This window comes from Leucoraja erinacea, chromosome 7 (assembly GCF_028641065.1).
Source record: "Leucoraja erinacea ecotype New England chromosome 7, Leri_hhj_1, whole genome shotgun sequence".
NCBI lineage: Eukaryota > Metazoa > Chordata > Chondrichthyes > Rajiformes > Rajidae > Leucoraja > Leucoraja erinaceus.
The window spans coordinates 43308847-43336722 of NC_073383.1; the positions used below are offsets into that span (position 1 = coordinate 43308847).

A 27876-nucleotide genomic window follows, 5' to 3' on the forward strand; every position below is an offset into this window, starting at 1 on the left:
TTTCGGGATTGAGAATCGGACAGTATAATTTGATAATTGGCAGATGTCTAAACTGCACATTAGATCCCTATTTGGACAGATCGTCAACTCAAAATAAAATAAAATCCAAGACTTGTGAACTATTAAATTCATACATAAACACTGCCAATATTAAAGATGTTTGGGACTTCCGGTGGCGCCATGGAGAAGGAAGCAGGCGTCCGCTTTAGCTCCGCTCCTGAAATGCGCTAAAAAGCACTAAAAAGCCTGAAAAGAAAAATGGGACAGATTTAAAAACACTCACTGGTGAGATACCTGAAGTCGCGTAAGTGACGGCATCAGAAATCGCCCCAAATTGATGGGATACCGGTACTTTTAAATGCAAAATCAGTATTCTACAAGATTGTATTGAAGAAGTAAATACCAATTTACAAGCAGAGGTCAAATGGGTTGAAAATGATCTCAGTAAAAAGCTGGAGCCCGTTCTCCTTACTTCAACAGAACAAAACAAAGCTATTAACGATCTGGAAGCTACAACTACGGACATGTCTGATACGATGCAAAGAATGAAGGAAGACCTAGGCAACTGGCCGGAATGACCGACAAATGCCTAGATCTCGAAGCCCGGTCCAGAAGATAAAACTTCAGAATTGTTGGAGTGAAAGAAGGGAAGGAAATTGAAAAAGACCCTCGCCAACTTACTGTTTTCACTGCCAACTTACTTCAACAAGTATTCAGTCTGTCTGAGACCTAAAGTTGATGTAGAACATCGAGTTCAGAGAGCACACTCAGAGATTGGAGCTCCACCAAGACAGATTATCCTGAAACTTAACAACATAGCAGTTCTTGAAGACATCATGAAGAAAGTGACAATCGGAAAAAAACTGATGTTCGAAGGAGAAAGCGTAAGATTCTTCAGAGATTACCCAGCAGAGGTGACGAAGAAACGTGCCCTTTTAAGGAAGACCCGTCTGATTCTTAAAGGCATTCCAAACCTGAGATACGGAATAATGTATCCCGCCAAACTGAGGGTCACATATGATGACTCAATTGACCTAAAAGTCGCATTCAAATACGCCCAAGGCTTTAAAAAAAGCACTCTAAAGGATAAGTAGAATGCTACGGCTCTGTTTGATTAGCAGGACTACTGAATGCTTACTGATTTTGTGGGCTAAACCACGTGTTTAATGGATACCTTTTATATATATTCATGGGTTAGATTGAGAGAATATGTTTCTTTACATAAAAAAATTAATAAAAGCTGGCCAATAAGATGGCCAACAAACTCGCACGTGCTAATGTCTAGACACCTTTATCAGGGATAGATTGGAACGTAAGCGGATAGAATGTTCAAGGCCTTCGTGTTTACTAAGGAAAGGTTCAAGAAGCTGGAATCATGCAGCATAGAAAACAAATTAAATGGATCGGAACGTAATAATCTACTAACAAATTATATAATTAATTATATCATTAACACATAACTAATTGTACTAAACCATTTCTTTTAACCTAAAACGTAATGTTATAACCAAATAACGATCCATTCCTCTTTAAAGCTAATACTGAATAGCTTCTAGATTTATGACCTCTAGTTAAGGTTAATTGTATCGGTATATATCAAAAATATGGTTAATCGATTTGTGGGGGCAAGCTTCCAGAAACTGTTAGGCCAAAGCGAGAGAGAATCGCCTAAGCTTGTAAGGAGCCAGTAAGAGAGAGACTGAGATGAGCCTGGCAGGCAGCCAAGAGGCTGATTCAGTTTTCAGTTAACCCCTTCCAGCCACATGATTTTCATTTGAGTATGAGGTTGTTAATTAAAATCGGGTATTTAAATAGTAAATACCCACTCAGACCGAGTTAAGAAATGTAATCCTCTTAGAGGAATTTATTCATAATGTCACAGTCTTTGACTCTGTTTAAAACAGGATTATTAATAAGCAAAAAACTTTTTCTTTTAATTTAAATACAGCATTTAAATAGTAAATACCTATTCAGTTCAACCTATTAGTTAAACTACTTATAGTACATGCTCGGTTGTTTTTTCTGTAAATATATTATCCGATTCTGGCCTGTTCTTTCTCATCTACATTACTAGTTTGTAAGGGGCGGAGCTAAATGAGATTTACTTCTACAGAAGATTACTTGAATTCTTCCACCACTTGGTGGTTTCACAGTATTTCCAAATACTGTTCTCTTTTATTATTTATGTTATTTAGCACCTTTTATGCTTTTTCTCTATGGGGCACCTTTCTTTGGGATATACCTTCAGAAACTGGGAGCACCCACCCAACACCCAGAAGGTTGAGTCATTGTGTTGCACCATCTGAAATAAAGGAACCAATGTAAGTTATAATGCAAGACGTCCCTCTCAACAAAACTGGAGGAATTACGTTTTGCAGCTGGAATATTAGGGGCGTTAACGAGCCAATTAAAAGGGGTAAGATTCTTGCCCAGTTAATATCACTCAATACCGGCATAATATTTTTACAGGAAATGCATCTTAAAGTTCAAGCTCAGACCAGGCTGAAGGCCAATTGGATCGGTCAAAAATATCACTCCTATCTCTCCAAATCCAGAGGCACTGCAATTATAATCCATAAGGGCATACCATTTAAACATAAAAACACCATTGCAGACAAAGAGGGGAGGTATGTCACAGTCTCTGGGGAGATACATTCTACCCCACTTACCATGATAAATATTTATGCTCCTAACTTTGACAACCCACAATTTTTAGTTTAAATCTTTTTATTTGAATTTTTGAATTTCACAGCAATTTGCATACATACAATGATAACAGACAGTGATAGTCAGGACATAATTGTACAACAGTATGTAAACGACCCTCAAAACTCTTACCCTTACCCACCCTCGATCCACCCGAATCAGGTCGGGACCAAACGGGGACAAACAATACTTACATACGTACACATCCACACAAATACGATAAGATAAACAAAACAAAAAAACAAAAAAACAAAAAGTGTGGGGAGGGAGGGGGGGTTGAGGGGATAGCAGCTGCAATAAGACAGAGCAGTGATAGAGGGCACTCAGTCCTCTTCCGAGTCCGGAAACAAGTTGAGAAAGTTAACAAGTTCCAGGAAAGGGTTCCATGCATCTAGGAATGTCTTGGTAGAGCCTTTGAGAGAGAACCTAAGTTTTTCAAGCTTTAAATTGTAGAGCACCTCCTTGATCCAGCGGGCGTGTGTTGGGGGACAGGTAAGCCTCCAGTTAAGCAAGATCAGTCTCCGGGCTAACAAGGTTGTAAAAGCCAGGACCCGCTTCAATGCAACAGAGAGGTTGGTGTTGGGAGGAATACCAAAAATAGCTGACAGTGGGTTTGGAGGAATAGTCTGGCCATTGGCTCTGCTTAGCACGTCGAAAGCACTCCTCCAAAAGGTTGCTAGCTTAGGCCAAGACCAAAACATATGGCTATGGCTGGCAGGGGATTGATTGCATCTGTTTAACAGCGGGGTATATTCTAGATAATCTTGCGTTTGTGTAGTGGACTTTGTGAAGGACTTTGCATTGGATTAGGCCATGACGGGCACATATGGAGGAAGAATGGATCAAATCCAAGGCAGAGTCCCATTGCTGGTCTGTTAGTTTCGTATTCAGCTCGCCCTCCCATGCAGCTTTTAATGAGGTATGAGGTTTCTATATAACCGACCCTAACAAGTTGTACAAAAAAAGAGATGCATTTCTTCCGGTTGGGATCTAGAGCTAGGATAGAATTGGTCAGGGTTTCAGGGGGGCGATTTGGGAAATGGGGGAATGTCTTCTTCACAAAATCCCTAATCTGGAAAAAACGAAAAAGGTGGGAGTTTGGGAGGCTATAGTTGGACGAAAGCTCCGCAAAAGACGAAAAAATGCCATCCTTGTATAGGTTTTTGATACTACTGATGCCATTACTATGCCAGGTTTTGAATGCGGAGTCTGTACTTGAAGGTTTAAAGATGTGATTTTTAAGCAGTGGGGTCAAGATGGAAGGGCCTTGTAAACCAAAGTTTTTCCCTTAGTTGACTCCATATCTTGAGCGAGAGGGATGCAATTGGGCCTGCACCCACAGATGTTATAGAAAGGGGGAGTTGGGAGCATAGGACAGACCGCAACGGGAGATGTGAACTCGCCTTTTCCATGTGTACCCAAGTCGGTAGGTGGTCGCAATCATCATTCATCCAACACAGGAGTTTTTGCAAGTTAGCTGCCCAGTAGAATCGCCTAAAGTAAGGAAGTGCCAAACTGCCGTCACTCTTAGGAGACTGTAGTACCGTCTTTCGAATTCTGGCCGGTTTGCTACCCCATAAAAATTTAGATATTCTCCTTTCTAATTTATCAAAAAAGATTTAGTGATAAGTATAGGGACGTGCTGGAAAAGATACAAGAATTTGGGTAGGACGACCATCTTGACCAGATTTATCCGGGCCGCGAGGGATAACGGTAAAACTGACCAGCGGTCAAAGTCTCTTTCAGCTTTCTCAACCAAAGGCAGGAAGTTTGTGCGGAACATATCAGATATAGGTGTTGTGATAAAAATGCCAAGGTAGCAAAATCCGTCCTCCGCCCATTTAAATGAGGTTAAAGAGCGAGGGAGCTGCTTAGCCGATGGGTTAATCGGTAATAGTTCACTTTTTTGGTAGTTAAGTTTATAACCAGAGTACGCACCGAACCGTTCTAAAATATTCGTAATCACAGGGAGAGAGCTAACTAGATTCGAGAGTTACAGGAGCAGGTCATCCGCATACAATGAGACTTTATGAATTGTGTCAAACCGTGTGATACCTTTAAAGCCCTTCTCTGAGCGTAACCAAACCGCCAAGGGCTCTATCGCGACAGCAAACAGGAGTGGTGATAATGGGCAACCCTGCCTGGTACCTCTCCGAAGGGGGAAGTGGGGCGACAGTGTGTCGTTTGTTCGTACTGAGGCCACCGGGGACGAGTATAATAAACTGACCCAATGAATGAAACTCTTGCCGAGGCCAAACCTGTCCATCGCCTCGTATAGGTACTTCCACTCGACCCGGTCAAAAGCTTTTTCGGCGTCGAGGGAGACCACTATCTCCGGGGTCTCACTACTTGGTGAATGGATGATGTTAAGGAGACGCCTAGTATTGTGGGAGGATTGTCGGCCTGGCATAAACCCTGTTTGATCTAATGAGATAATAGAGGGCATCACTTGTTGAAGACGGAGCGCAAGGACTTTAGAGAGGATTTTGAGGTCCACATTCAGGAGTGAAATTGCTCTATAGCTACTACAAAGCAGGGGATCTTTCTCCTTTTAAAGAATTAGGGAGATAGTAGCCCACGACAAGGTGGGCGGTAGGCGACGATGTAGAAACGCCTCATTGTACATATCTCTCAGGACAGGTGCGAGGAGAGCGGGGAAAGCTTTGTAATATTCTACAGTGAAGCCGTCAGGGCCGGGCGACTTTCCGCTTTGCAATGATGTGATGGCTGCTTGGACCTCAGTGACAGTTATGGGACCACCCAAGTCTCTCGTGGCTTCATCGTCAATTCGGGGAAACGTCATACTACGGAGCATGTCATCTGCAGTGGGAGGACAATTGGAAGCGTATAGTTCAGCGTAGAATTTAGCAAATGCTTCATTAATTCTAAGAGGATCAGTATGAATCTCCCCTAAGCTAGATCTAATGGCTGGAATTAGCCGTGAAGTCGCCTCGGTTCTGGCCTGATGGGCCAGAAACTTCCCAGCTTTATCCCCAGATTCAAAAAAGTGTTGCCTAGATTTAAGCAGTCGTAGCTTGGCTTTATTAGTAGACATGAGATCAAAGTCTGTTTGTAACCCAAGGCATTCTTTATAAAAATTAGGGTCTGGGTCAGATGCATATTTGTCATCAATGTCCTTTATTTTTCGTAACAGGTCTACCGTTTGGGACGTCTCGGCTCTTTTCAGACTGGAGACAAAAGAGATAAGTTGGCCCCTAATATATGCTTTTGAAGCTTCCCAGAGTATACCTCTTGCTATGTCCGGCGAGTCATTCAGCTCAAAATATAAAATGATTTGAGAGTGCAGGAATTGCTTGTAGTGAGCCTCTGCTAATAATGAGGAGTTGAACCTCCACTGTTTAAAGGGGCAGTTCGTTTACGAAAGTGGAGATCGAGGGAAGTCGCAGCGTGATCTGATATCACGATACTATGATACTCGCTGGATTTGATTTTGGAGAGCAGTCTGTTATCTAAGAGGAAGAAGTCTATACGGGTATAGGTACGGTGCACGTGGGATAAAATGAAAATAATTTAGTCGTGGGAAATGTACGTCTCCATGGATCAGTGAGCCCAAGTTGTTTGGCAAAAGCATGCAAAGTCCTACCTGATTTAGTTAAAGTAGAGGCTTTGTTCGAAGATCTGTCCAGTATAGGGTCTTGGACCAGATTAAAATCTCCACCCACAATGATGTGGTGATTTTCAATATTTGGGAGAGATGTAAAAAATTTGGTTACAGTTGGGACCGTAAATACTGGCCAATATGACAGGTGTGTCTTGCAGTTTGCCAGAAACCATGACAAAGCGGCCAGCAGGGTCTTCCACAGTTTTCTGTGGTTCGAACATAACGTTTTTACGAATCAGGATAGCAGTACCCCTAGCCCTATAATTAAATTTTGAATGAAATAAGTGGCTAATCCAGCCTCTCTTAAGCCGTGTTACCCCTCTGTTGCGAAGGTGGGTCTCTTGAATAAAAAATATATCGCCCTTAAGGTGTTGCAAGTGGGCCAAGATCCTATCAGTCTTAGTAGGACCCCCCACACGTTCCACGAGACAAATCTAAGAGTGTCGTTTGTGTTGGCCATATTTAGCTATATCCACACGAGTGGGCAGAGCGCTGTAGTTGAGATAGAAGAGCACATCGAAGCCAGCTGCAGAGAGTGGGGGTGTGGGTGGTAAAAGGGAAATAAATAAATAAATAAAATGAGATTATATAAAAAAAAAAAAAACGTACACACACAACAAACAGTCGGGACACATATCACCTAGCCATCTTTCAAACCCGAGTCCCCGGACCCGAGATCTCCAATGTTCCAACCGAACCTTGAGTGCCCATTGCACCAAGGTACTTTGTCCTCGCATCCACATGGAGTAGTCCGATCTTAACTCCCAATATTTCCACATCCCAAAGCAACAAAATCACTCAATATCTACTGATATTGTAACATAAAATGAAATAAATATAGTAATGATAACAATGATAATAATAATTTGAAAAATAGAAAATAGAAAATAGAAATAAAGTGAAGTAAACCTAAATGAATAGATACAAAGTTAAAATAATAGCCTTGGTAGTTGTGCTACCAATGACATTGCTAACACTAACGGTAATAATAGTAGTGATGATAGTAATAATACAACAAGACAAATTAACAAAATGGTGATACTAAATAAGTAAGCCAACGTACAAGTGAAACAGGAATAGCTTCCTTTGATATAACATAGTATAACTAAAAGTTGATAAGGTATAAAGAAAGAGTTAGAATTAGAGAGATTAGCAAGTTGCAAACTGGGTTCTTGGATTAAGGCGCAGGGCAGAAGAACATCAATTAAGTATTGTTAAACAAAAACGCTGTAAGAGCTAATTGGTGTAACACAGCCTTGACTATAATGAGTTCTTATCAGCCCCAGACAGTCCGCTATGAAGATCATGGTGTAAACAAACCAGTCAAATGCTGGCCAGCTGCTAAAAACAAGAAGGCAGAGATCAAATCACGAACCACAAAGTGGGTCCCTTGAGCCCAATTTTATAGCATGTGCAGGGGAAGAGCCTTTCAAGTATGATTGCACATAAACATTATAAGGAAAAGTTGGTAAGACATAGTCATGAACGTGGTGATTTCTTACCGGCCTCATACGTTTCGAGACAGGGGTCTAGTATAACAGCAAGGCCGAGCGCTAGCAGTGGCTAGTTGCTAAGGGCAGTCAAGCTAAAGTTAGCCCATAATGTGACCGTAGATTAACTGGACCCCTGTGCCACTCGGATGTAGACGTACCGAGCGAAGTCAGTCATCTGTAGGTCCCGGTCTGCATCGACGGTAAGATGAAATGAAATCCTGAGCGTCCTCGGGAGATGTTAACCGTCGCCTCTTTCCTTCCCCGGCCATGATGAACAGCTTGGCCGGATAATGAAGGGAGGGTTTGAGACCCAGGTTGTACAGCTCCTTCATAACGTCTCGATATGCAGAGCGTTGTTCAACTATCTCGGGACAATAGTCTTCAAAAATGTGGATCGGGATGTCCTTGTACTTCAGCTTACCCCTCTGCCTCCGAGCCTCACGCACCACCAACTCGCGGGTCTGGAATCTATGGAAGCAAATCACAACTGCTCTGGGTTTCTCACCAGGGCTTGGCTTGGCTGCTAGCGTGCGGTGGGCTCGGTCTAGATCCGGGGCTGATACCAGTGTGCGTTCGCCAAGTGTTTCGAGCAGGAGTTGAGAGAAAAAAGCTGTTGTTTGGGGGCCTTCGATGTTCTCAGGGAGGCCGACTATCCTTATGTTATTTCGGCGACTCCTGCCTTCCAGGTCGATAAGCTTAGACTTTAGCTTGGCGTTCTTTTCGATCACCATGGTTAGCATTGTCTCCATAGCTCGCATGTCTTGGCTGGTGGTATCGGCAAATGTCTCTAATGATGAAAGACGCTGTTGTTGATCTAAAATAGTGGTCTGGATATTGTCCAGCTTCGTTTTCCAGTTTGGTGAACGCTGCGTTGAATTCTGCCAGTAGCGATGCCTTGTGCTCTGTTAACATGGCTGCTAGCGTAGCCACGATGGTGCTGGTCGTCGAGTCTTCCATATTTTGCTCCTCTTTCTTTCTTCTGCCTGGCATCTTTGCAATGTGGAGAGGTGCTGTCGATGGTGTTAAATATTTATGGTAGTTATAAAACTTAGGCTGAGCTGTAATAACAGTTGAAGGTTAACAGATTGGGAGCGTGGAAAAGTGCGACTACTCCAGCATGTCGCCCCGCCCCTCCAAAAAACAACCCACAATTTTTTAATAAAATCTTGAATATAATTTCAGAGTCCACCCAGCAAAACGTGATAATTGGGGGAGATTTCAATTGCGTTTTGGATCAATACCTTGATAAATTTGCTCAACAAAAGAGACATAATACAAAATCAAAATCCAGTGAACTCTTAAATACGTATATAAAAAACACAAATATAACCGACGTATGGAGGATTGCAAACCCTTCCGGAAGAGAATACTCCTTCTACTCATCAGTACATAAAACCTATACAGGTGCACAACCTTTTATCCGAAGATCCAAATAACGAAAACCTCCGAATAGCGACATTTTTTCAGTCCTTGAAAAAAGGTCCTTGAAAACGTTCATGGAGGGCGGCCCGCAGAGGTGACAGTGGAACCTCCGGTCGGTCCTCGAAGAAAGGGGAACTAAATCCCCATTCATAAAAGAGAAGGTGAGGATATATTGCGCGGGAGGGTTAATAATTGACAATATTAAGGTGTCTGCCCTCCGAGTTAAAAAATTTCCCGCGGTAGATCACGATAAAACAGTATATCGTGAGTCTTGCAATGGGAACGTTTTGATCAGACAACTTGATTTAGCAAACGCGATTGTCCTCCCTATAGTTTCACCCCACCTACACCCCTCTGCTTCCCGGCCATGTGTGTGACCCCTTCCCTGCCCTCTCCAGCTCCCCGCCCATTGCACCGGCGTGGGGGCTTTGTACTGTCTTCACGTCGGCAATGCCAGCACGCCAGCAGAGGAAAACGGGACAAAGGACCCATACCCAGGCCCACTGCAAATCACGGAGATCCCAGAGACCCACAGCCAGCAGCAGCCCAGCCCCATTTGCCAACTCCAGAGGAAAAACTGCAAACATTCTAAACAGACATCGGAAACCAGAAGCCGCAAACCGCTACGGCGACAAGTGGCAGTTCGCCAACACAGCCCGAGCTGCTGCCCCCTCATCGGGACACCGACCCCCAGATTTCAATTAAGCACGGAGATCCCAGATCAGCAGCAACTCCAGCCCAGCCCCGCTCCAACTCCAGAGGGGCAGCTGCTGCTGGTGCGCAAGGTGCGTTTGTTCTAAAAGCTGTGGGCGAACTGCCACTTGTCCCCATAGCGGCCAATCGGGGAGCGGATTCCTCTGGAAGAACAGGTTGGGGGGGAGGGGGGGTATTGTGCTGTTTGATCTATCACCCTGCTATCCCAAAAAAAGGGAGACAGGAAGTTCACCGGGATCGGCCCGCAGCAATTGACAGCGGTTACCTCCGGTCGGAAAATCGAGCGAAAACTTTGGCACTAAATCCCCATTCATAAAAGAGAAGGTGAGGGTACATTGCGCGGGAGAGTAGGAATACCAAGACAAAGTTTAGTAGCATTCACTGAGGGTGGCCCGCAGTAAGGTACACAGCGGAACCTCGGGTCGGTCGTTAGAAAGGGGAAAAAATCATTTGACCAAAAGAGAAAGTGGAGGGTATATTTTCACAGTATCGCCTACCTGGAAGAAACCAGACCTTTTTTTTCAGGATGTCGTCTGCACACCAAAGCTCACGTTTGGCGCCAAAACGCACGTCGCCTCTGCTGCACACGGATATAAGAGTGGGAAAATGTCGCCTTAGGCCGCCTTAGGGCAGAGTAGCCCGCTCAGGGTGACATGAGTGCGGGAGGTGATTCAATGCTGCGGTCACATTTACAAATTCAGGAATTCATTCAACACACTGCATTTCATACAGACATTTATTCTGCAAGAAAAAAACTACACTGAAGACTCAAACTCGCGACCGAGGAACTGCCGGGATCAAGGCGCAAACTCGCGACCTTGCGGATATGAGCCGGGCACTCTACCACTGAGCCAGCCATTAAAATCTACGCTAAAAAATTTCCATTCCGAAGACCGACAAATTCCAAATTACGAAAAGTGTCTGGTCCCAAGGCTGTCGGATAAAAGGTTGTGCACCTGTACATGTATTGACTACTTTCTAGTGGACACTAAATTAATACCATTCATAACTAACCCTAAATACCATAATAGTACTATTTCCGATCATCCGTTCAATAAAAAAATCGTTCTGGAGGTTTAATCCTCAAATACTAAATAATTCGGTTTGTTGTAAATACTTAAAACAACAGATGAAACTCTTTTTTGAGACCAATGATACCCCAGATATCTCGACTTCCCTATTATGGGAATCTTTTAAGGCTTATATTAGAGGTTCTATCATTTCATATCAAGCATATCAAAATAAAAAGAACAGGACGGAACAATTGCAATTAGAAGAACTGATCAGACAACTTGATTTAGAAAACGCGATAGATCCAACTATAGATAAACACAACAAGATAGCATTATTAAAATTTGAGCTAAACCAAATTCTATCTGCAAGAGTTATTAGATTATTTCAAATTACAAAACAGGAAAATTTCGAATTCGGCGGCAAACCACACAAACTTTTAGCACGCCAGCAGAGAAAAGTTGAAAAGGACCATACTATCCTAAAAATCAAATCAGATAAAGGTGAACTGTTAACGCTTCCAAATGACATTAATGAAAGATTTGCCCAATTTTATCAAAACTTATACACATTCTAAACATCAACAGAAAGCAGAAAAATTACAAACTTTCTTGACGACTGTAAACTTCCAACACTTAATCTGCTAGAACAAGAGGAATTAGGAGCACAGATTTCAATTAAAGAAATAGAAGAGACAATCAATTCACTGAAGAACGGTAAAATACCAGGACCAGACGGGTTTAGTAACAAATTTTATAAAAGATTTTACGGGGTAATTTCCCCATGTTTATACAATCTTTATACATATGCATTTAAAGAACAGACATTCCCACAAACACTAGCTGAATCAACTATCACACTTATACCCAAAAAAGATAAAGATCTAGAAGACCCGGGATCATACAGAGCAATTGCCCTGTTAAATACAGATCAGAAAATACTAGCGAAAACTTTGGCAAGAAGATTAAGTAAATACGTTAATAAATTAATACATTCGGATCAAACGGGGTTTATACACAAGAGATATTTGTTTAATAATTTGAGACGCCTTATTAACATAATGTACAGAACTAAAGACTTATCAATTATTTCATTAGATGCAGAAAAAGCATTTGACCAAGTAGAATGGAAGTATCTTTTCACAGTACTGCAAAAATTCCAGATGGGAGAAAATTTTATTTCATGGATAAAATTGTTATTTGATAAGCCGATGCCAGAATACTGACTAACCATATACTCTCTCCTAAATTTCAGCTATAGAAAATAGGTGCAGGAGGAGGCCATTCGTCCCTTCGAACCAGCACCGCCATTTATTGTGATCATGGCTGATCGTCCCCTATCAATAACCCGTGCCTGCCTTCTCCCCATATCCCTCGACTCCACTAGCCCCTAGAGCTCTATCCAACTCTCTCTTAAATCCATCCAGTGACTTGGCCTCCACTGCCCTCTGTGGCAGGGAATTCCATAAATTCACAACTCTCTGGGTGAAAACGTTTTTTCTCACCTCAGTCTTAAATGACCTCCCCTTTATTCTAAGACTGTGGCCCCTAGTTCTGGACTCGCCCAACATTTTTTTCCTGCTTGTCCAGTCCTTTTATAATTTTTTATGTTTCTATAAGATTGCCCCCTCATCCTTCTAAACTCCAGTGAATACAAGCCTAGTCTTTTCAATCTTTCATCATATGACAGTCCCGCCATCCCAGGGGGCAATAGACAGGGATGTGCATTATCACCCCTGTTATTTGCCCTTGCGATTGAACCTCTAGCGGAAAGTATAAGAGTACATCCGAACATTCACAGCTATAATACTAAATACTCCAATAATAAAATATCATTATATGCAGATGATGTATTATTATACATCACCAATTCCCAAGTTAGCATTCAAGTATATTAAATCTTATCAAGGAATTGGGTTCCTTTTCAGGATATAGAATATACTGGAACAAAAGTGAAATTATGGCAATAAAATCTCAAGAGCCAACACGCCTTTTAAAATTCCCTTTCAGAATTGCTACAGAAAAATTTAAATATCTGGGTGTTCAGGTAACCAAAAAATATACTTCTCTATCCAATGCAAACTTCCCGCCTTTAGTTACTAAATTAAAACGCTCTTATTCAATTTTGGAAAACACTTCCGATGTCTCTAAGAGGCAGAATAAATGCTATAAAGATGATCTTCCTCCCACAAATTCTCTATTTATTTCAATCAATACCGATACACCTACCTAAATTTTTTTTTTTTAAGTCTTGGTTCTTTGATTACAAACTTTATCTGGGATTATAAAACACACAGAATTCATAAATGACACCTATGTAAACCCAAAGAAACGGGCGGATTTGCTCTCCCCAATTTCTTATACTATTATTGGGCAACGAATATTAAAAATATAATTTACTGGCTTGTTTAACGCATGCCAGCAGGTAGACTGGTTAATAATGGAGAGAGAGGATTGCTCGCCTTTTAATATAGGTGCGATTCTTCTCTCCTCAACAAAGTTGAAGAACACACTATATGATAAAAATCCGATTATTCACAGCACTCTACGAATCTGGAGACAAGTAAAATCAACTTTTAAACTAAGAAATGTATCTCTTATATCACCAATAGCTAATAACCCTTTGTTCAAGCCATCTATTATAGATAGAACGTTTACTTATTGGGAAAGACTAGGAATTAAAAAACTTGGAGATCTCTACGAGATGGGAACTCTTTCATTTCAAGAATTACAGTCGAAATACCACCTGAAAGGTAATCAATATTTCATATATCTTCAAATTCGAGACTATTTGAAAACCCATGACTACCAAACTCTGTTGCCAGAGATATTAGACGAACGTATGAATAGAAATTCAGAGTCAAACAATTTAACATCATATTTGTATAACACCCTTCTAAATATAGAAATCCCATCATCAGACGCAATTAGAAGAGACTGGGAAGAGGAACTAGGCCTAAAAATTCCAAAAGACAGATGGGAAGAAAATCTTTTATATATACACAATTGTTCGATTAATGTTAGACATACTTTAATTCAATTTAAAACACTGAACAGACTACTATTCAAAGACTAAACTGAGTAAGATCTTTTCAAAACTATCTCCTATTTGTGACAAATGTCTCCTTCAAGAAGCAACTATAACACATTCCTTCGCCTCTTGCATAAAACTACGTAACTTTTGGAAAGGAATTTTTGAAATTTTCTCAAAAACATTAAAAACAAAACTGGACCCCGACACGGAACTGATTATTCTCGGAACATCAGAAGCCTGCTCTGAGCTATCAATATTTCAAAGACATTTTCTTAATTATGGCCTGATAACGGCGAAAAAAATAATACTTAATTTCTGGAAAAATACATCTGCCCCTACTCTTAAAATGTGGATTACTAACATGTCTGAGACACTACATCTTGAAAATATGAGACTTGGCTTTGCAGAAAAACCAGAGCAATTTTCGAAGACATGGACACCATTCATTGATTCATTACAAGGATAGTATGGTGCCACACAATTTTGGAATTAAATCGAATTACGGGTTGGGTGATGGGTGGGGAGAGATACAAAGCAGGTATATCATCACTTTTTGTCTTTTTATTTCTTTACGTTTTTCTTATTTCTTTTACTTACTCACTCTTCGGCTACACCAATTTGGTAGTCTAGGGGTTCTATTCTTGCACATTCACTTTCTCTCTCTCTCTTGCTTTTTCTCTCTTCTGATTTCTCATCTTTAGCTAAAAATTAAAATTGAAGCTGTACAATAACTGTACTATGGCATATGCCGCAGTTTATACTTTTGTACACTGATTCTAATAAAATAAATATTTTAAAAAAATTAAAAAATGTTTGGAGAATTGAAAATCCCTCAGGGCGAGAGTATTCATTTTATTCTCCAGTGCACAATACTTACTCAAGAATTGATTATTTCTTAGTGGATTCCAAACTTATTCCTTATTCATACAACTCACGATATCACAATATTATCATTTCAGATCATTCTCCTTTAACTTTCATGGTAAAAATACAAGGAATATCGGAAAAGCACACTGGAAATTCAATTCACACATTTTAAATGACAGGGCATGTTATGACTACCTCAACACGCAGATTAAAATGTTTTTTCAGATGAACGACCTTCCAGAGACATCTGCTTCCCTTTTATGGAAAGCTTTTAATGCACTTGTCAGAGGGTGCCTTATTTCATTTCAAGCTTCTCAAAACAAGAAAAATCGCACTAAACAACATGAACTAGAAAGAGAGATAAGCCAGTGCTGATTCAGAAAATGCGATTGCTCCTTCTATGATAAAACGTAACAAAATTGCCGCTCTCAAATATAGGTTAAATCATATACTCTCAGCTCAAATTTTAAGGCTATTCCAGCCTACTAAACAAATGCACTTTGAATTTGGTGATAAACCACAGAAATTGTTAGCACGTCAACTCCGTAAATTACAGGACGAACGAACAATCTATAAAATCAGATCAGATAAGGGAGATTTGCTCACACTACCTAAGGACATTAATGATAGATTCCTGAACTATTACCAGACACTATACTCAGCAAAAACACACAGCTCAGTGAACATGCAACATTTTATGCAGAAATGCAACCTTTCAGGTTTAAACGAGATAGAGACTTAATAACATAAATAACATTAACAGATATTGAAGAAACTATTAGATCTCTGAAAAATGGGAAGACCCCTGGCCCCGATGGTATAAACAATGAATTCTATTAAAAAAAATAATGACCTGGTCTCCCCACGCTTACAGACTCTATATTGTTACGCTTTTAAGCAACAAATATTCCCACAAACTTTGCATGAATCAACAATAACACTCAATAAATTCCAAAAAAAGATAAGGATCTTGAAGATAAAGCCATAGCCCTTTTAAACACTGATCAAAAGATATTAGCCAAAATTTTAGCTCACATATTAAGTTTGGTGGTCCACAAGTTAATAAATCCCGATCAATAAGGTTTTATCCCAACACGATGTTAATTCTATAATCTAAGACGTCTGTTTAATATAATATATTCAAATAGAATATTAAAGGAAGATTTATCAATCATTTCGTTAGACGCTGAAAAAGCATTTGATCAGGTGGGATGGCCCTACCTCTTTTCTGTGATGGAAAAATTTCATCTTGGTGAAAACATCTGCTCATGGGTGAAACTCCTATACACAAACCCAACAACTAGAATACTGACAAATCAAATGTTGTCACCTAAATTTAATTTATCCAGAGGGTGTAGACAAGGATATCCACTTTCCCCTCTTCCATTTGCCCTTGTAATAGAACCACTCGCAGAGAGTATTTGATCCCACTCAGAAATACATGGGCATAACACTAAACATACAGTTAATAAAATTTCTTTATATGCAGATGATGTACTATTATACATCACAAACCCAGAAATCAGCATTCCGACTTTATTAAATCTCATAACTCAATTTGGTTCATTCTCCGGTTATAGAATTAATTGGAATAAAAGCGAAATTATGCCAATAATGGAACAAAACCCGCTTATACTTCAACAGTACCCTTTTAAAATCACCTATGAAAAGTTTAAATACCTTGGAATCTATGTGACCAAGAAATATACTTCTTTATTCAAATCGAATTTTCCTCCTTTACTTACTAAATTACACAGAAATATCCAATTTTGGAAAACACTTCCCATCTCTTTAGTTGGTAGAATTAATGCTATAAAGATGATTTTTCTCCCACAATTATTATACTTATTCCAATCAATTCCGATATATCTACCAAAAAAATTATTCAAAAAAAATTGATTCAATTGCTACAAATTTTATCTGGGATTATAACAAACACAGAATAACTAAAAAACAAAGTTAATGGAGGATTAGCTTTACCAAACTTTTTATTATATTACTGGGCAGTTAATATTAAATATATTACCTTCTGGTTGGATGACATTGATCTACAACCAGACTGGCTAAAGATGGAGTAGGAGGACTGCTTACCTTTTGAAATAGGCTCGATTCTTCTAGCTCCGATTAATTTGAACAAAAAAAACATATGGAGGAAATCAGATTATACATAGTGCTGTATGAATGTGGAAACAATTAAAACTCACTCTAAACTTGGGTAATTTATCGCTTTTTCTCACGATTGCAAATAACCCTTCTTTTAAACCGTCTGTTTTAGACAGAGGATTTGTTCAATGTAAAACCCATGGAATTACAACGGTGGGAGACCTTTACCAAAATGGCATTTTTCTCTCATTTCAGGAACTACAGCAGAAATACGAGTTACACGCTAATAATTTTTTTAGAAACCCTTGATGAATGTTTGAATACACATCCCAACACAAATAAATTAATATCTTATATTTATAATATACTCTTAGATACTGAGGTTCCGTCTTCAGAATCATATAGACGAGCATGGGAAGACGAGTTGGCTCAATCCATAATAAAAGATACATGGGATGAAAGTTTACAATATATAAATCACTGTTCACTAAATGCTAGACACTCTTTGATTCAATTCAAAATATTACACATGCTACATTATTCGAAGGCTAAATTAAATAGGATTTTTCCAAATATTACCCCTCTCTGTGATAGATGTCAATTTCAAGAAGCCAACTTAACGCATACCTTTGTAACTTGTATAAAAATTCAAAATTTCTGGGTGAACATTTTAAAAATTATTTCTGAAGTTATCAATATCCAACTGGACCCAGAGCCAAAATTAATAACATTAGGATTATCAGAACATACTACAAACTTTACCACGTCAAAGACAATTTCTTGATTACAGTTTAATAACTGTGAAAAAAATTAATACTAAAATTTTGGAAAAAACCAGCAGCCACAACTAAAATGTGGATTACGGAAATGACTGAGATCTTGCACTTGGAAAAAATAAGACTTGGCTTAATTGAAAAAAACAGAATTTTTTGTTAGAATATGGTCTCCATTTATTGAATATTTGAAAAGGTAAACTGATTTAAAACAGAATCAGGGTTGAAACCTGACTTTGGGGCTGGATGAATAGTTTCACTCAACATTTCCCGGATCTATCTCCATAATCTTGTCATTGGTAGTTTATTTCTGCGTTCTCCCTTTCTCTCTCTTCTTCTCTCTATTACTTTCTCTCATCTTTTTCTCCCTTTATTCGTCAAAAAAAACTGAAGCTATGTAAGAAATCTGTAATTAAATTGTCGCTTACTATTATTTGTATACATGCTTCTAATAAAAATATTTTTTTAAAAAGAGGGTCAATGCCATTGTCCTTTCTTGGTTCTCTGAACTTTCTAAAGTCAATCAGATGTATCCATCAGGGATGATCTTCAATCTTCACGGTGGGTGATCTTCAATCTTCATGGCGGTTGATGTTGTTGGTTGCACTTGGCACAGTTCCTTTCAATACAGTCTCAATTTCTTCCAGTCCCATTACCTTATGAGTATGTAGTCTGGCAGTATGGACTGGTGTTGAACAGTATGAACTTCCTGCGTTCAACTGGTAGTGGCTTCTGTGCCTCTCGTACCTGGGAATGCAGACCTGGCAAGGCATGGGTTAATTGCTGTGCACACATAACCAGTTCATTGCTGAGAGCATGTAGGTGTAATTTCCACACTCTAGTCGCACCCCAGGGGGTACATAGCCTAGGATCACCCTCATTTCAAAGATGCCCATATTCTGGTAGGTTCATAGCCGGTCCTGTTATCAATTCAAAAGTCATTAGTCCTGTCTCTCTAGCTGAGGTTGTTCTGAATCATCAGAATACCATAACCCATACCTGTCCAGTCTCAAGGTTTTACTTAAACCCTTTAGTGTCCTATTCATTCCTTCCACTGATCCAAAACTCTGCGGGTGGTTTGGAAATGTGAAATCAGTCTTTAACTACTGACAAGGCAGAAACCTCCTTCATCACCTTCCCTGTGTACGTGTTCCCTGATCAGAGTCTACTGAAGAGGGACCCCCACCTAAATATCTCTTTCTTTTTTTTTTACCCCCCCCCCCCCCCCCATAGTGAGTTCCCTCAAACCCCCTTTTGTAAGCTACGATCTGATGTAATCAACTAGCACAATACTGCATGGACCTTCATTTGTCCCTTACTTGCTTCAAGCCCCCACACATTTACTTCCCTGTAGACAGGAACCTGGCTGCTCTTTTGCATTCTAAAAGACAAACACTATGATCACATCAATACAAGCTTTCCCAAAAGACTCAAATTCAAAATCAGTAATTCATAACTTTGCCAATATCCTTAAACCCTTTAAAAAAAACAGATAATTCAGAAAAATAATTAAAAAATTAATCCCAATTGTTCCAATCTCCCCAAATTCACAATTTGAAATTCCTAGCATAAATGTATACTAATCACAATTTTCCCAAATTAACACTTTTTTTTCTCTGCGATATTGGCATCTCCAATCTCACTTTAACCAGGATGCCAAAAGCATTCAGGTCTCTTTTTGAACTCCGTTCATAAGATTAGAAATAGGAAAAAAACAAACTTAAAACATTGATAAGCAAAACAAACTGCATAACTGCATCTCTCCTCTGTTTAGGAGTTAAAAGAAAACAAAGAATAAACAGTTAATTTCCAACATAAATGGATAAGCATATCCAAAGAACATAGGAAAAGAAAATAACGGTGTGGCTCCACCCCCACACAACTGCAACTTCTTAAAGAGACACTACCTTTTAAAGCATTTTTTTCTGTGACATTCACTCACAAGTTGCCACTATGGCGGCATTTTTATATCGTTCAAGAGATTACTCCCTCTAGTCACTAAATGGACTACATGGTTAAGGGGAATGTCTTCGTACGCATGCAAACTCTGTCGGGGACCTTCAGAGTTTCTTCACACATAAATATTCAAAACACAGTCATTTAATTAAGATTTTCTTTATTGTTGATGATAAACAATAAGGTACATCCAAACTTCTTCCGACTCGTACACTATAATCTTCGTCGAACTCCAGCTTATCGCTTTAAAGGTTAGAAAACTCCTTGTGTCTCCATTACACTTCGCATGGTCAAAGGGTAAACCTTCCCCATGCTGGTCGTAAACTAAACTGAAAACTAAGCTTCTGCGCAAGAAACGTAGCTCCAAACACGCCCTAAAATACGTCATAAATCCCACCCACAATATAACTGGCAGTCTAAAATTTAAAGACACAATAATGGCACACAAAACAAGCCAAATGGCCACTACATACCGGCCCCTAATTGTTCCAAGTATATAACGAGGCAATTATTAACAAACATCAAAAAAGTAGCCATGTTAACATATATCAAATGCAAAAAAAACAGGGAATTAAACCCCGGTCTCCCGCGTGACAGGCGGGGATACTAACAACTATACTAATGAGGAAAAATTAGCATGCACTATATATCCACAATCAGAATTCTTCATCGACTTCCATCTTCACTTTCGCATTCTAGAAGCAAGCATAACTTGGTTATTAATCTTATTAAAACACTGGTTTTAATTTAAAGTCGTACCGTGCGCACCAAATCCTTAAAATCAGACATGATATCCAGTATAAAGTCCAAAACATAACAGTCCAAAGCTTTGAAAGCATGAAACGTCTTCCTCCATGTCCGATCAACTCATGGACGTGTTGTAACAGTAATGTTGGAAGTGTGAAAATCCTTAAAAAAAACCCAAAAAAAAACAGGATTTTTACCAATAAAGTTCACCGTTAGGTTTGATTTAATTTCCGGATCATGAGCAGAGATTTCAAATCCCAGCTCAAGCTTTGGTCATTCTATGTCTGGCTTGCAGGGAGATTTTACTTCATTGATCCATCTCTTATCGCTTAAGAAACGGTTCGCTGTCAGTTCTCTGGAAGCTTCATCCACAGGATTTTCTTTTGTGTTAACATATTTCAGTTGTACAACATTAGTAACTCCCAATGCTCTTTCCATTGGCAGATTGTCTGTCCAAATCCAACTCTTTGGTTTCTTTGTCTCGAGCATCTAGTGGAATACTTTCACAATTGTCACTGATCCACTTGGAAAGTGTGAATCCTCCCTTATTGCAAAGGAAACTCAGATGTTCTGCTGGTTGAATTGCTTCCTGCTCAGTAGACATGGATTTTAAGTAATCATCCTTGTAGAAATTATTCTTCAAAGTGATTCTAACTTCATGAAATTTAGTATTCTCGCCAAACTTGCGTTTCAAATTCTGGTGGCTTTGCTCTGCCTTACGACGATTTTTCCGCAGATTAACACATTGGTTGAAAGGTAAGTCCAGACAATAGAGTCTGTCAACCTTTCGGAGTAGATCATAATATCCATGAACTTCAACTCTTCATTCAACATCTTTTCAGATTCCTTGCTGGTACTTTCCTTGAAGTCATGATTGTATGGCTTCATCACCAGCTTTTCTAATTTATCAGTAGATATTTGATTTACAGCAATGGTAGGATAGTTCTTCTGATTCACATTTTCGTTGTTCCTTTTCAAGGAGCAATAGATAACCCATCCAAGTCGGGTTTTTGTAGCATACGGTCCACCACCTTGGCTCCGAACAATCTGTATAGGTTCCAATGCCTTCAAAACATTCGTAAACATAAGTAGATCAACACTAGAATTTATTTCAGACATCTTGACATCCTTCAGGTAAGGCCATTGTTTCAAGTCTTCATGTCTTGGTATATTTTGACGATCAACAGGCATGGTTCCATGTGTAAACACTTCAGATATTGGTATAAAATTATCTTCATCCAAACTGGATATCTCCATACTCGTAATGTAATGGGTCCTCCTCTCTTTATCTTTAGTCATGGTATGTAATCGAATCTTAGTCTCTTCTCCTATGAATTTCAGCCTTCTCGTCAGGTTTTCTGTGCAAAAGGTAGTCGAACGTCCGTGATCCAGAAAAGCATATGTTTGCAACACTGTATTCATCTTGCTATTCCTTACCTGTACTGGTAAGATAGAAAAATTACAAGCTTCAACCCCGGCTCCAATATGAGCAGTTACTTCAGGCGAGGTGATAGCGTAGTTGGCTTCTTCTTTTGTTCCAGTTCATCCTCTTCTATTTGCACTGACAGCTCTTCATCTATTTGTTCCAATTCTTCCTCTTCCCAATGCTCTGGTAGCTCTTCTTCAGTGTGAAGTGCTTCAGGATGATATTGCCTGCACTTATAACAAATCATAGGACTCTTAACAGTCTCTCATCATATGTCCTTTTTTTCAAACATCCAAAACAGATTCCCTTCTCTTTCAAGAAATCCATCTTTTCTTCATATTCTTTCATCTTGAACAAACCTATGGTGTAACCAACTTCATCAGATAACAAACAAAACACTATTTGCTTGCTAGTAGATACATTCCCTTTCATTCTATCAGTCTCTTCCACAGGTCTGGTTGTGATAGCAAAACTACTTCTCATAGGTTCTGATATTTCTTCAGTTTTGGTAAAGGTAGAACCTTAGTTAGTTGCAATTGGTTTATAATCTTCAATAGTCCCGTAGTGTGGCTCTAACATGTACCGTACTTCCCTTTCTAAGAATTTCACCAGGTCTGGTAGCCTGGCTACTTGGTTCCTCTCTTCCAATATTTCACCAGCTTTATCTCTCCACTTTTCTCTCAGTCTTCTGGGTAACTTGCCAATGATGACTCCGAAAAAATGTCCGCTATTCGGAGGTTTTCGATATTTGGATCTTCGGATAAAAGGTTGTGCACCTGTAGTTTGTTTCAATCTAGCACTCATTTGCTGAGATGAAGTTTTACCCACCTTACTCTGTTCCAATGGGTTTTCAAAGCCAAGAAAGCCAGTGGACCTCGATTGTGGAATTGATCCAACTGCTAATTCAATTGAAGTAGTTTTTCTCTTGGTCCAGAGCTCATCGTCTTCAATGATCTAGAGCTGCATCTTGAACCTTTTCTTTCCAATATCTCCTTCTTAGATTTGGCCACCGCCATTTTTGTGTCTAGTTCCAATTCCTTTTGTCGCCTCATCTCTTCTGTTCTTCTCATCGTCTCATCTCTTCTTCTTTGTGTCTTCTCTTCTTTCCTCTGATCATCCAGTCGTCTCATCTCTTGTTCCTCTCGTCTTATCTCTTCTTCTTCTTGTCTTATCTCTTCTTTCCTCTGATCATTCTGTTGTCTCATCTCTTCTTCTTGTCGCTCAATCTTATGTTTCATCCTCAAGGCATCCGTTTCTATTGAGAGAGCAGCTAGATCAGCTTGAACTCCCAATCGAGCAGAAGCCCTTGATACCGAACTGGCTGTAGAACCAGATTTATGTCTTGACCTTCATGTAGATACTTTCGAGATACTCTCTCGTGATGTAATTTCATCTTCCATTCTGGCACCTTGTTGCTTCGCACTTCCAGCTACTAAGCTCGTAAGTTGTGGTATAATTTCAGATAATCACTCCTCTGCCTCATCCATGAAACCATTGAATATCTTCACCTTATCTTCCCACCACTGGGTATGTCTTCTGCTTTCTTCCCAAGACGGTTGTCAACACAGCAGCACATTCTGTTTCCTTCCACCCTCTTTGCAGAGGTTCATGGTTGGCTCATATTAGATTTTACTTCGATCGCGTTCTGTACTGATTCCATTAATTTCTTCTGTTTCTCAATTAATCTGGTAACCTGTTTCCATAATTTGTTTCTCCTTCTCGGTTTCTTTCAAGTAGGCAGCATGTGTATTATCTGTTTCTTCTTGATACATGATACTGTAATTTTCAGTTGACTCGTTAACTTGTTCCCATATCTAGTATTCCTCAGGCATGGCTCTTTTTTCATCTTCTGGCTCCATGATTTTAAAGAGGTCTTGGCATATCACCAAATCATTAAATTGAACGAACAAAAAATTCTGCTTCAACTTTGTGTAAACATCGAGTGGCTATTTTGAAAACATTTTCATCAGAGCAATAACAAACTGATATTGTTGCCAACATCTCATCAACTTCCATGGGCTTAAAGCTGACAATAGTTCAAAAGGAATGTGTGTTATCAAGAGTTCAAAACAATCCCGGGTCGTACTGGCTGGAATCTCCAGACAGTGGAAAAACACTTTCTGGCTCTTCTTACAGAAGCCTTTTAAAATTAAAATTAAAGCTTTGCAGCTTCAAAATTCAAAAGAATAATAGTCAATTTTTCTCACAATTTCTGTGATGATGTCTTTAGATAAGTCTTGTCACTGTCGATAGACCTCAAGGCGTTTTCTGGCCGAGATCTATTGTCTTTAGTTTCTCGGCTGGAACTGGTATGGTCTTCAGTTCCTCGGCAGGGACTGGTATTCTGGCCAAAACCTCTTTCGAGATCTTAGCCAAATCTTCTGTCCCACTCACTGGGACTGGTATTCACCCCCCGGGTCAGAGGTATCCTTTGACTTAATGTAGCGGCAGATTTTTATATCGTTCAAGAGATTACTCCCTCTAGCTGCTAAATGGACTACATGGTTAAGGGGAATGTCTTCGTACGCATGCAAACTCTCCATCGGGGACCTTCAGAGCTTCTTCACAGATAAATCTTCAAAACAGTCTTTTGATTAATATATTCTTTATTGTTGCTGAAAAACAATAAGGTACATCCAAACTTCTTCAGACTCGTACACTATAATCTTCATCGAACTCCAGCTTATCGCTTTAAAGGTTAGAAAACGCATGCCATATGCTAAATCTCACATATTCACACACTTTAAAACAATAAAATTCTCACTCAAAAGTAGCACAATTATACACACCTCAAGGAAATTATACAAACTCCTAAAACATGTATACACCCAAATACACTCATAAGATTGCCCACCATTACACACGTGATGTACTGAATGGAATGTGATGTACACAAAGGAAAATGGGCATCACAATTAGGTTTTGAAATTGTAAGATGTATCTCCATTATTTTCCCTCCTTACCAGCATGCGTAAGGGAGTGTATATAATATAAAAGATCGGACAGAAAAACATCCTGTAACACAAACCTGTCCGAGAGGGGTAAGGTAGAGGCCCGTCAACGAGTCAATGGAGCAGCCCTCTCTTTTCAAAAAAATTGCGCTGCACGATAGAGACGATCCTCTGTATTAACTTTACATTACCCATGTCTTGGCAAGGCCGTTCTGTTTACTAGAATCTTTGGTTCTGTGGGGACCAATGTGCAGAATTCGGTGCTTTGGCAGAGGCAAGGGGCGACAGTACTATCCTGTCTCAATGATACTGTGGCTCTGCAATGTTTGACTCTCTCACTGCTGGATTCATTAGTGCTCTTCCTTTCTAGCTCTCCCTCCCCCCCTCTCTCTCTCTTCCCCCCTCCTCCCCTCTCCCCCCCCCCCCCTCTCCCTTCCCCCCTTCTTCTCCTCCTCTCTCCTTTCTCTCCCCCCCATTTTTTTTTTAAAGAAGGCTCCGCTCCTTCAACGTCTGCAGCAAGATACTGCAAATGTGCTACCAATCGGTGGTAGCCAGTGCCATCTTTTTGCTGCCGTGTGCTGGGGCAACAGGCGAAGGCTGCGGACGGCAACAATATCAACAAACTCATCAGGATGGTACACAAAAATGCTGGAGAAACTCAGCGGGTGCAGAGGCATCTATGGAGCGAAGGAAATAGGCAACATTTCGGGCCGAAACCCTTCTTCAGATGGGAAACTCATCAGGATGCCTGGCTCCGTCCTGGAGGCGGAGTTGGATTCATGGGAGAAGGTCTTGGTGGGGAGAATGCTCCTCAAACTGCAGAGCATCCTGGACAATACAGCTCACCCCCTCCATTATCAACCTGAGGAATACCTTCAGCAACAGACAGGCTCCACCAAGAAGCAGGACAGAACGCCACAGGAGATCTTTCCTCCCTGTGGCTATCAAACTTTACAACTCCTCCCCATTCTGTCATGAGGTAGACTGAAACTGACTCCCCCCCCCCTTTTCCATTTGTGACTGTCACATGACAATAAAGTATTCAATAGGAAGCATTCAATTCAATTATTACTCAGAATCCAGTGTAAATATAGTACCTGTACATAGAACAAGAAACACATGTTTTACTCGTGTACTCAACATTCCAAGATTAAGGAAAGTAGTAACCTTCGTATAAAATTAAGAACATGTGATAACCAAACTCAATGGTAACAGTCTTGAACTGAACAATCCTATATATCCAGAACAGGATCAAAACAAAAAATCACAAATTTGGCAAAACATCAACAGCCTGATATTTCTGAAATCAAAGCACACAATTACAAAAGCACATCTTTCACAGCAATTTCACTGTTTTTATGAAATTACTGCTTTCATGAAATAAAAGCATTATCCAATACAATGTAGTTAATTTTCTTACTACAAGTTCTCAGTTCTATCAGCAAGCTCTCTATTCCCACCACCACAATTTCATGAACAACAATTTCAATACGTAAAGTTACTTGTCCATTTTTATTTTGTTAATATCATATCCGAGCAAGTGGTTGAAACAGGTGAGAAACAAAACCTTACAAAAAGCTAATAAATAATACTAGAGAGAACCGAACTATCTATTGAAAGACCATTGCTGAAGTCCAATTAACAGCTGAAACTTTCCCAGGGCTGAACAAACAATGGTATTTTAAACATAATCTTCCAAATAGATGGATTGGGCCAGGTCCTACCTCAACCTTTTTACACTGTGTTTTTTCAAATATCATCAGTCTCTTGTGAGGTCTCAACCCAAACGTAGAAGGGTCTCGACCCGAAACATCACCCATTCCTTCTCTCCAGAGATGCTGCCTGACCCGCTGAGTTCCTCCAAAAGGTCAACTATCCTTTTGGCTCCACAGATGCTGCCTAATCTGCTCAGGTCCTCCAGCAGCTTGGCTTCCAGCATTTGAAATTTCTTATATTTCTATTATTTTACAGTTTCTTCAGCCAAAATGCTATTTCTATAATAATTGCTCTAAGAAACAAAATAGGCCAACATTGAATTTAAAGATTCAATGAGTTTAAAATCATGGCCAAGATGGGATTAGCAGACACCAACTGGTGCACACAGAAGATAGAAAAGTTGCATGATTATGTTTACATCTCCATGGCTTGCATTTCTTCCATGTTTTAAATACAACTATAAGCACCAACTGGTGCACATTTAAATTATCCAAGAAAGGTGTTTGAACTATTAGCATCCAAGTAGAGATACCAGTGTTAATGATGACAAGTTATCCAAAATACTAACCTTTTCCAACATCACACTTTAACTTTAGAATTTCCACATCTGCAATTGTCTGCTTTTGAGCCACTCATTTTTGCAAATTATTTTCAGGAGAGTTTAACTTTACAAGGGTTGTGGTTGTAGATAACAACACTATCAAAACTTTCTGTCAACTGAACCTTAACATCTGCGCATGAATTGAGAAATGAAAGTTGAGAAAAATTAAAGTTCGTATTTATTTACATATTTCACAAGAGCAATTTATTCCAAAGGGTAACTACATTTTTTAGGTAGCGAGTTTGAATTCAAAGGCAAATTTCTGTTATCGAACGCAGGAGTCACCTGCATTACATTGCTAAATATTTGCCCAATATTTGGTAATCTAATATCATCAACTATATTTTATGGATGTGTTTAAATTAACGACTTTTGTAGGATGCACAGAAATACCAAAGGGCTATATAGATCAGATACCCGAGCTAGGTTTGGTAGCATCATGGTTATTGTATGACCCAAGGCGAATAGGAATCCCACCACAACAGTTCAATTAGCAGTTGGAGATGACAATAAATGCTGACTTGGCCAGCAACACTCGCACCCCAAAAAGGGTTAAATTACCAACTGGATTAAAGATTACCACAAAACGTTTGGAGGAATTGAATACATGTCTTATAGAGTCAACAGTAAACACACTGGCCTTTGAGGGTGCAATAGCATTGTGACCAGCCTATACAACTTTGATCAGGCAATGCAAATTTGAATGGCAGCTAGGAAACAAATTCTAGTGATTAA

General features: G+C 39.6%; 1 protein-coding gene across 9 annotated transcripts in view; it reads right to left on the bottom strand.

Annotated features, from left to right (window-relative positions):
* The window catches only part of LOC129698928 (poly(rC)-binding protein 3-like), a 215186-nt gene that overhangs the window by 151455 nt on the left and 35855 nt on the right, over positions 1–27876 (bottom strand). The gene's annotated exons all lie outside the window — the stretch shown is intronic.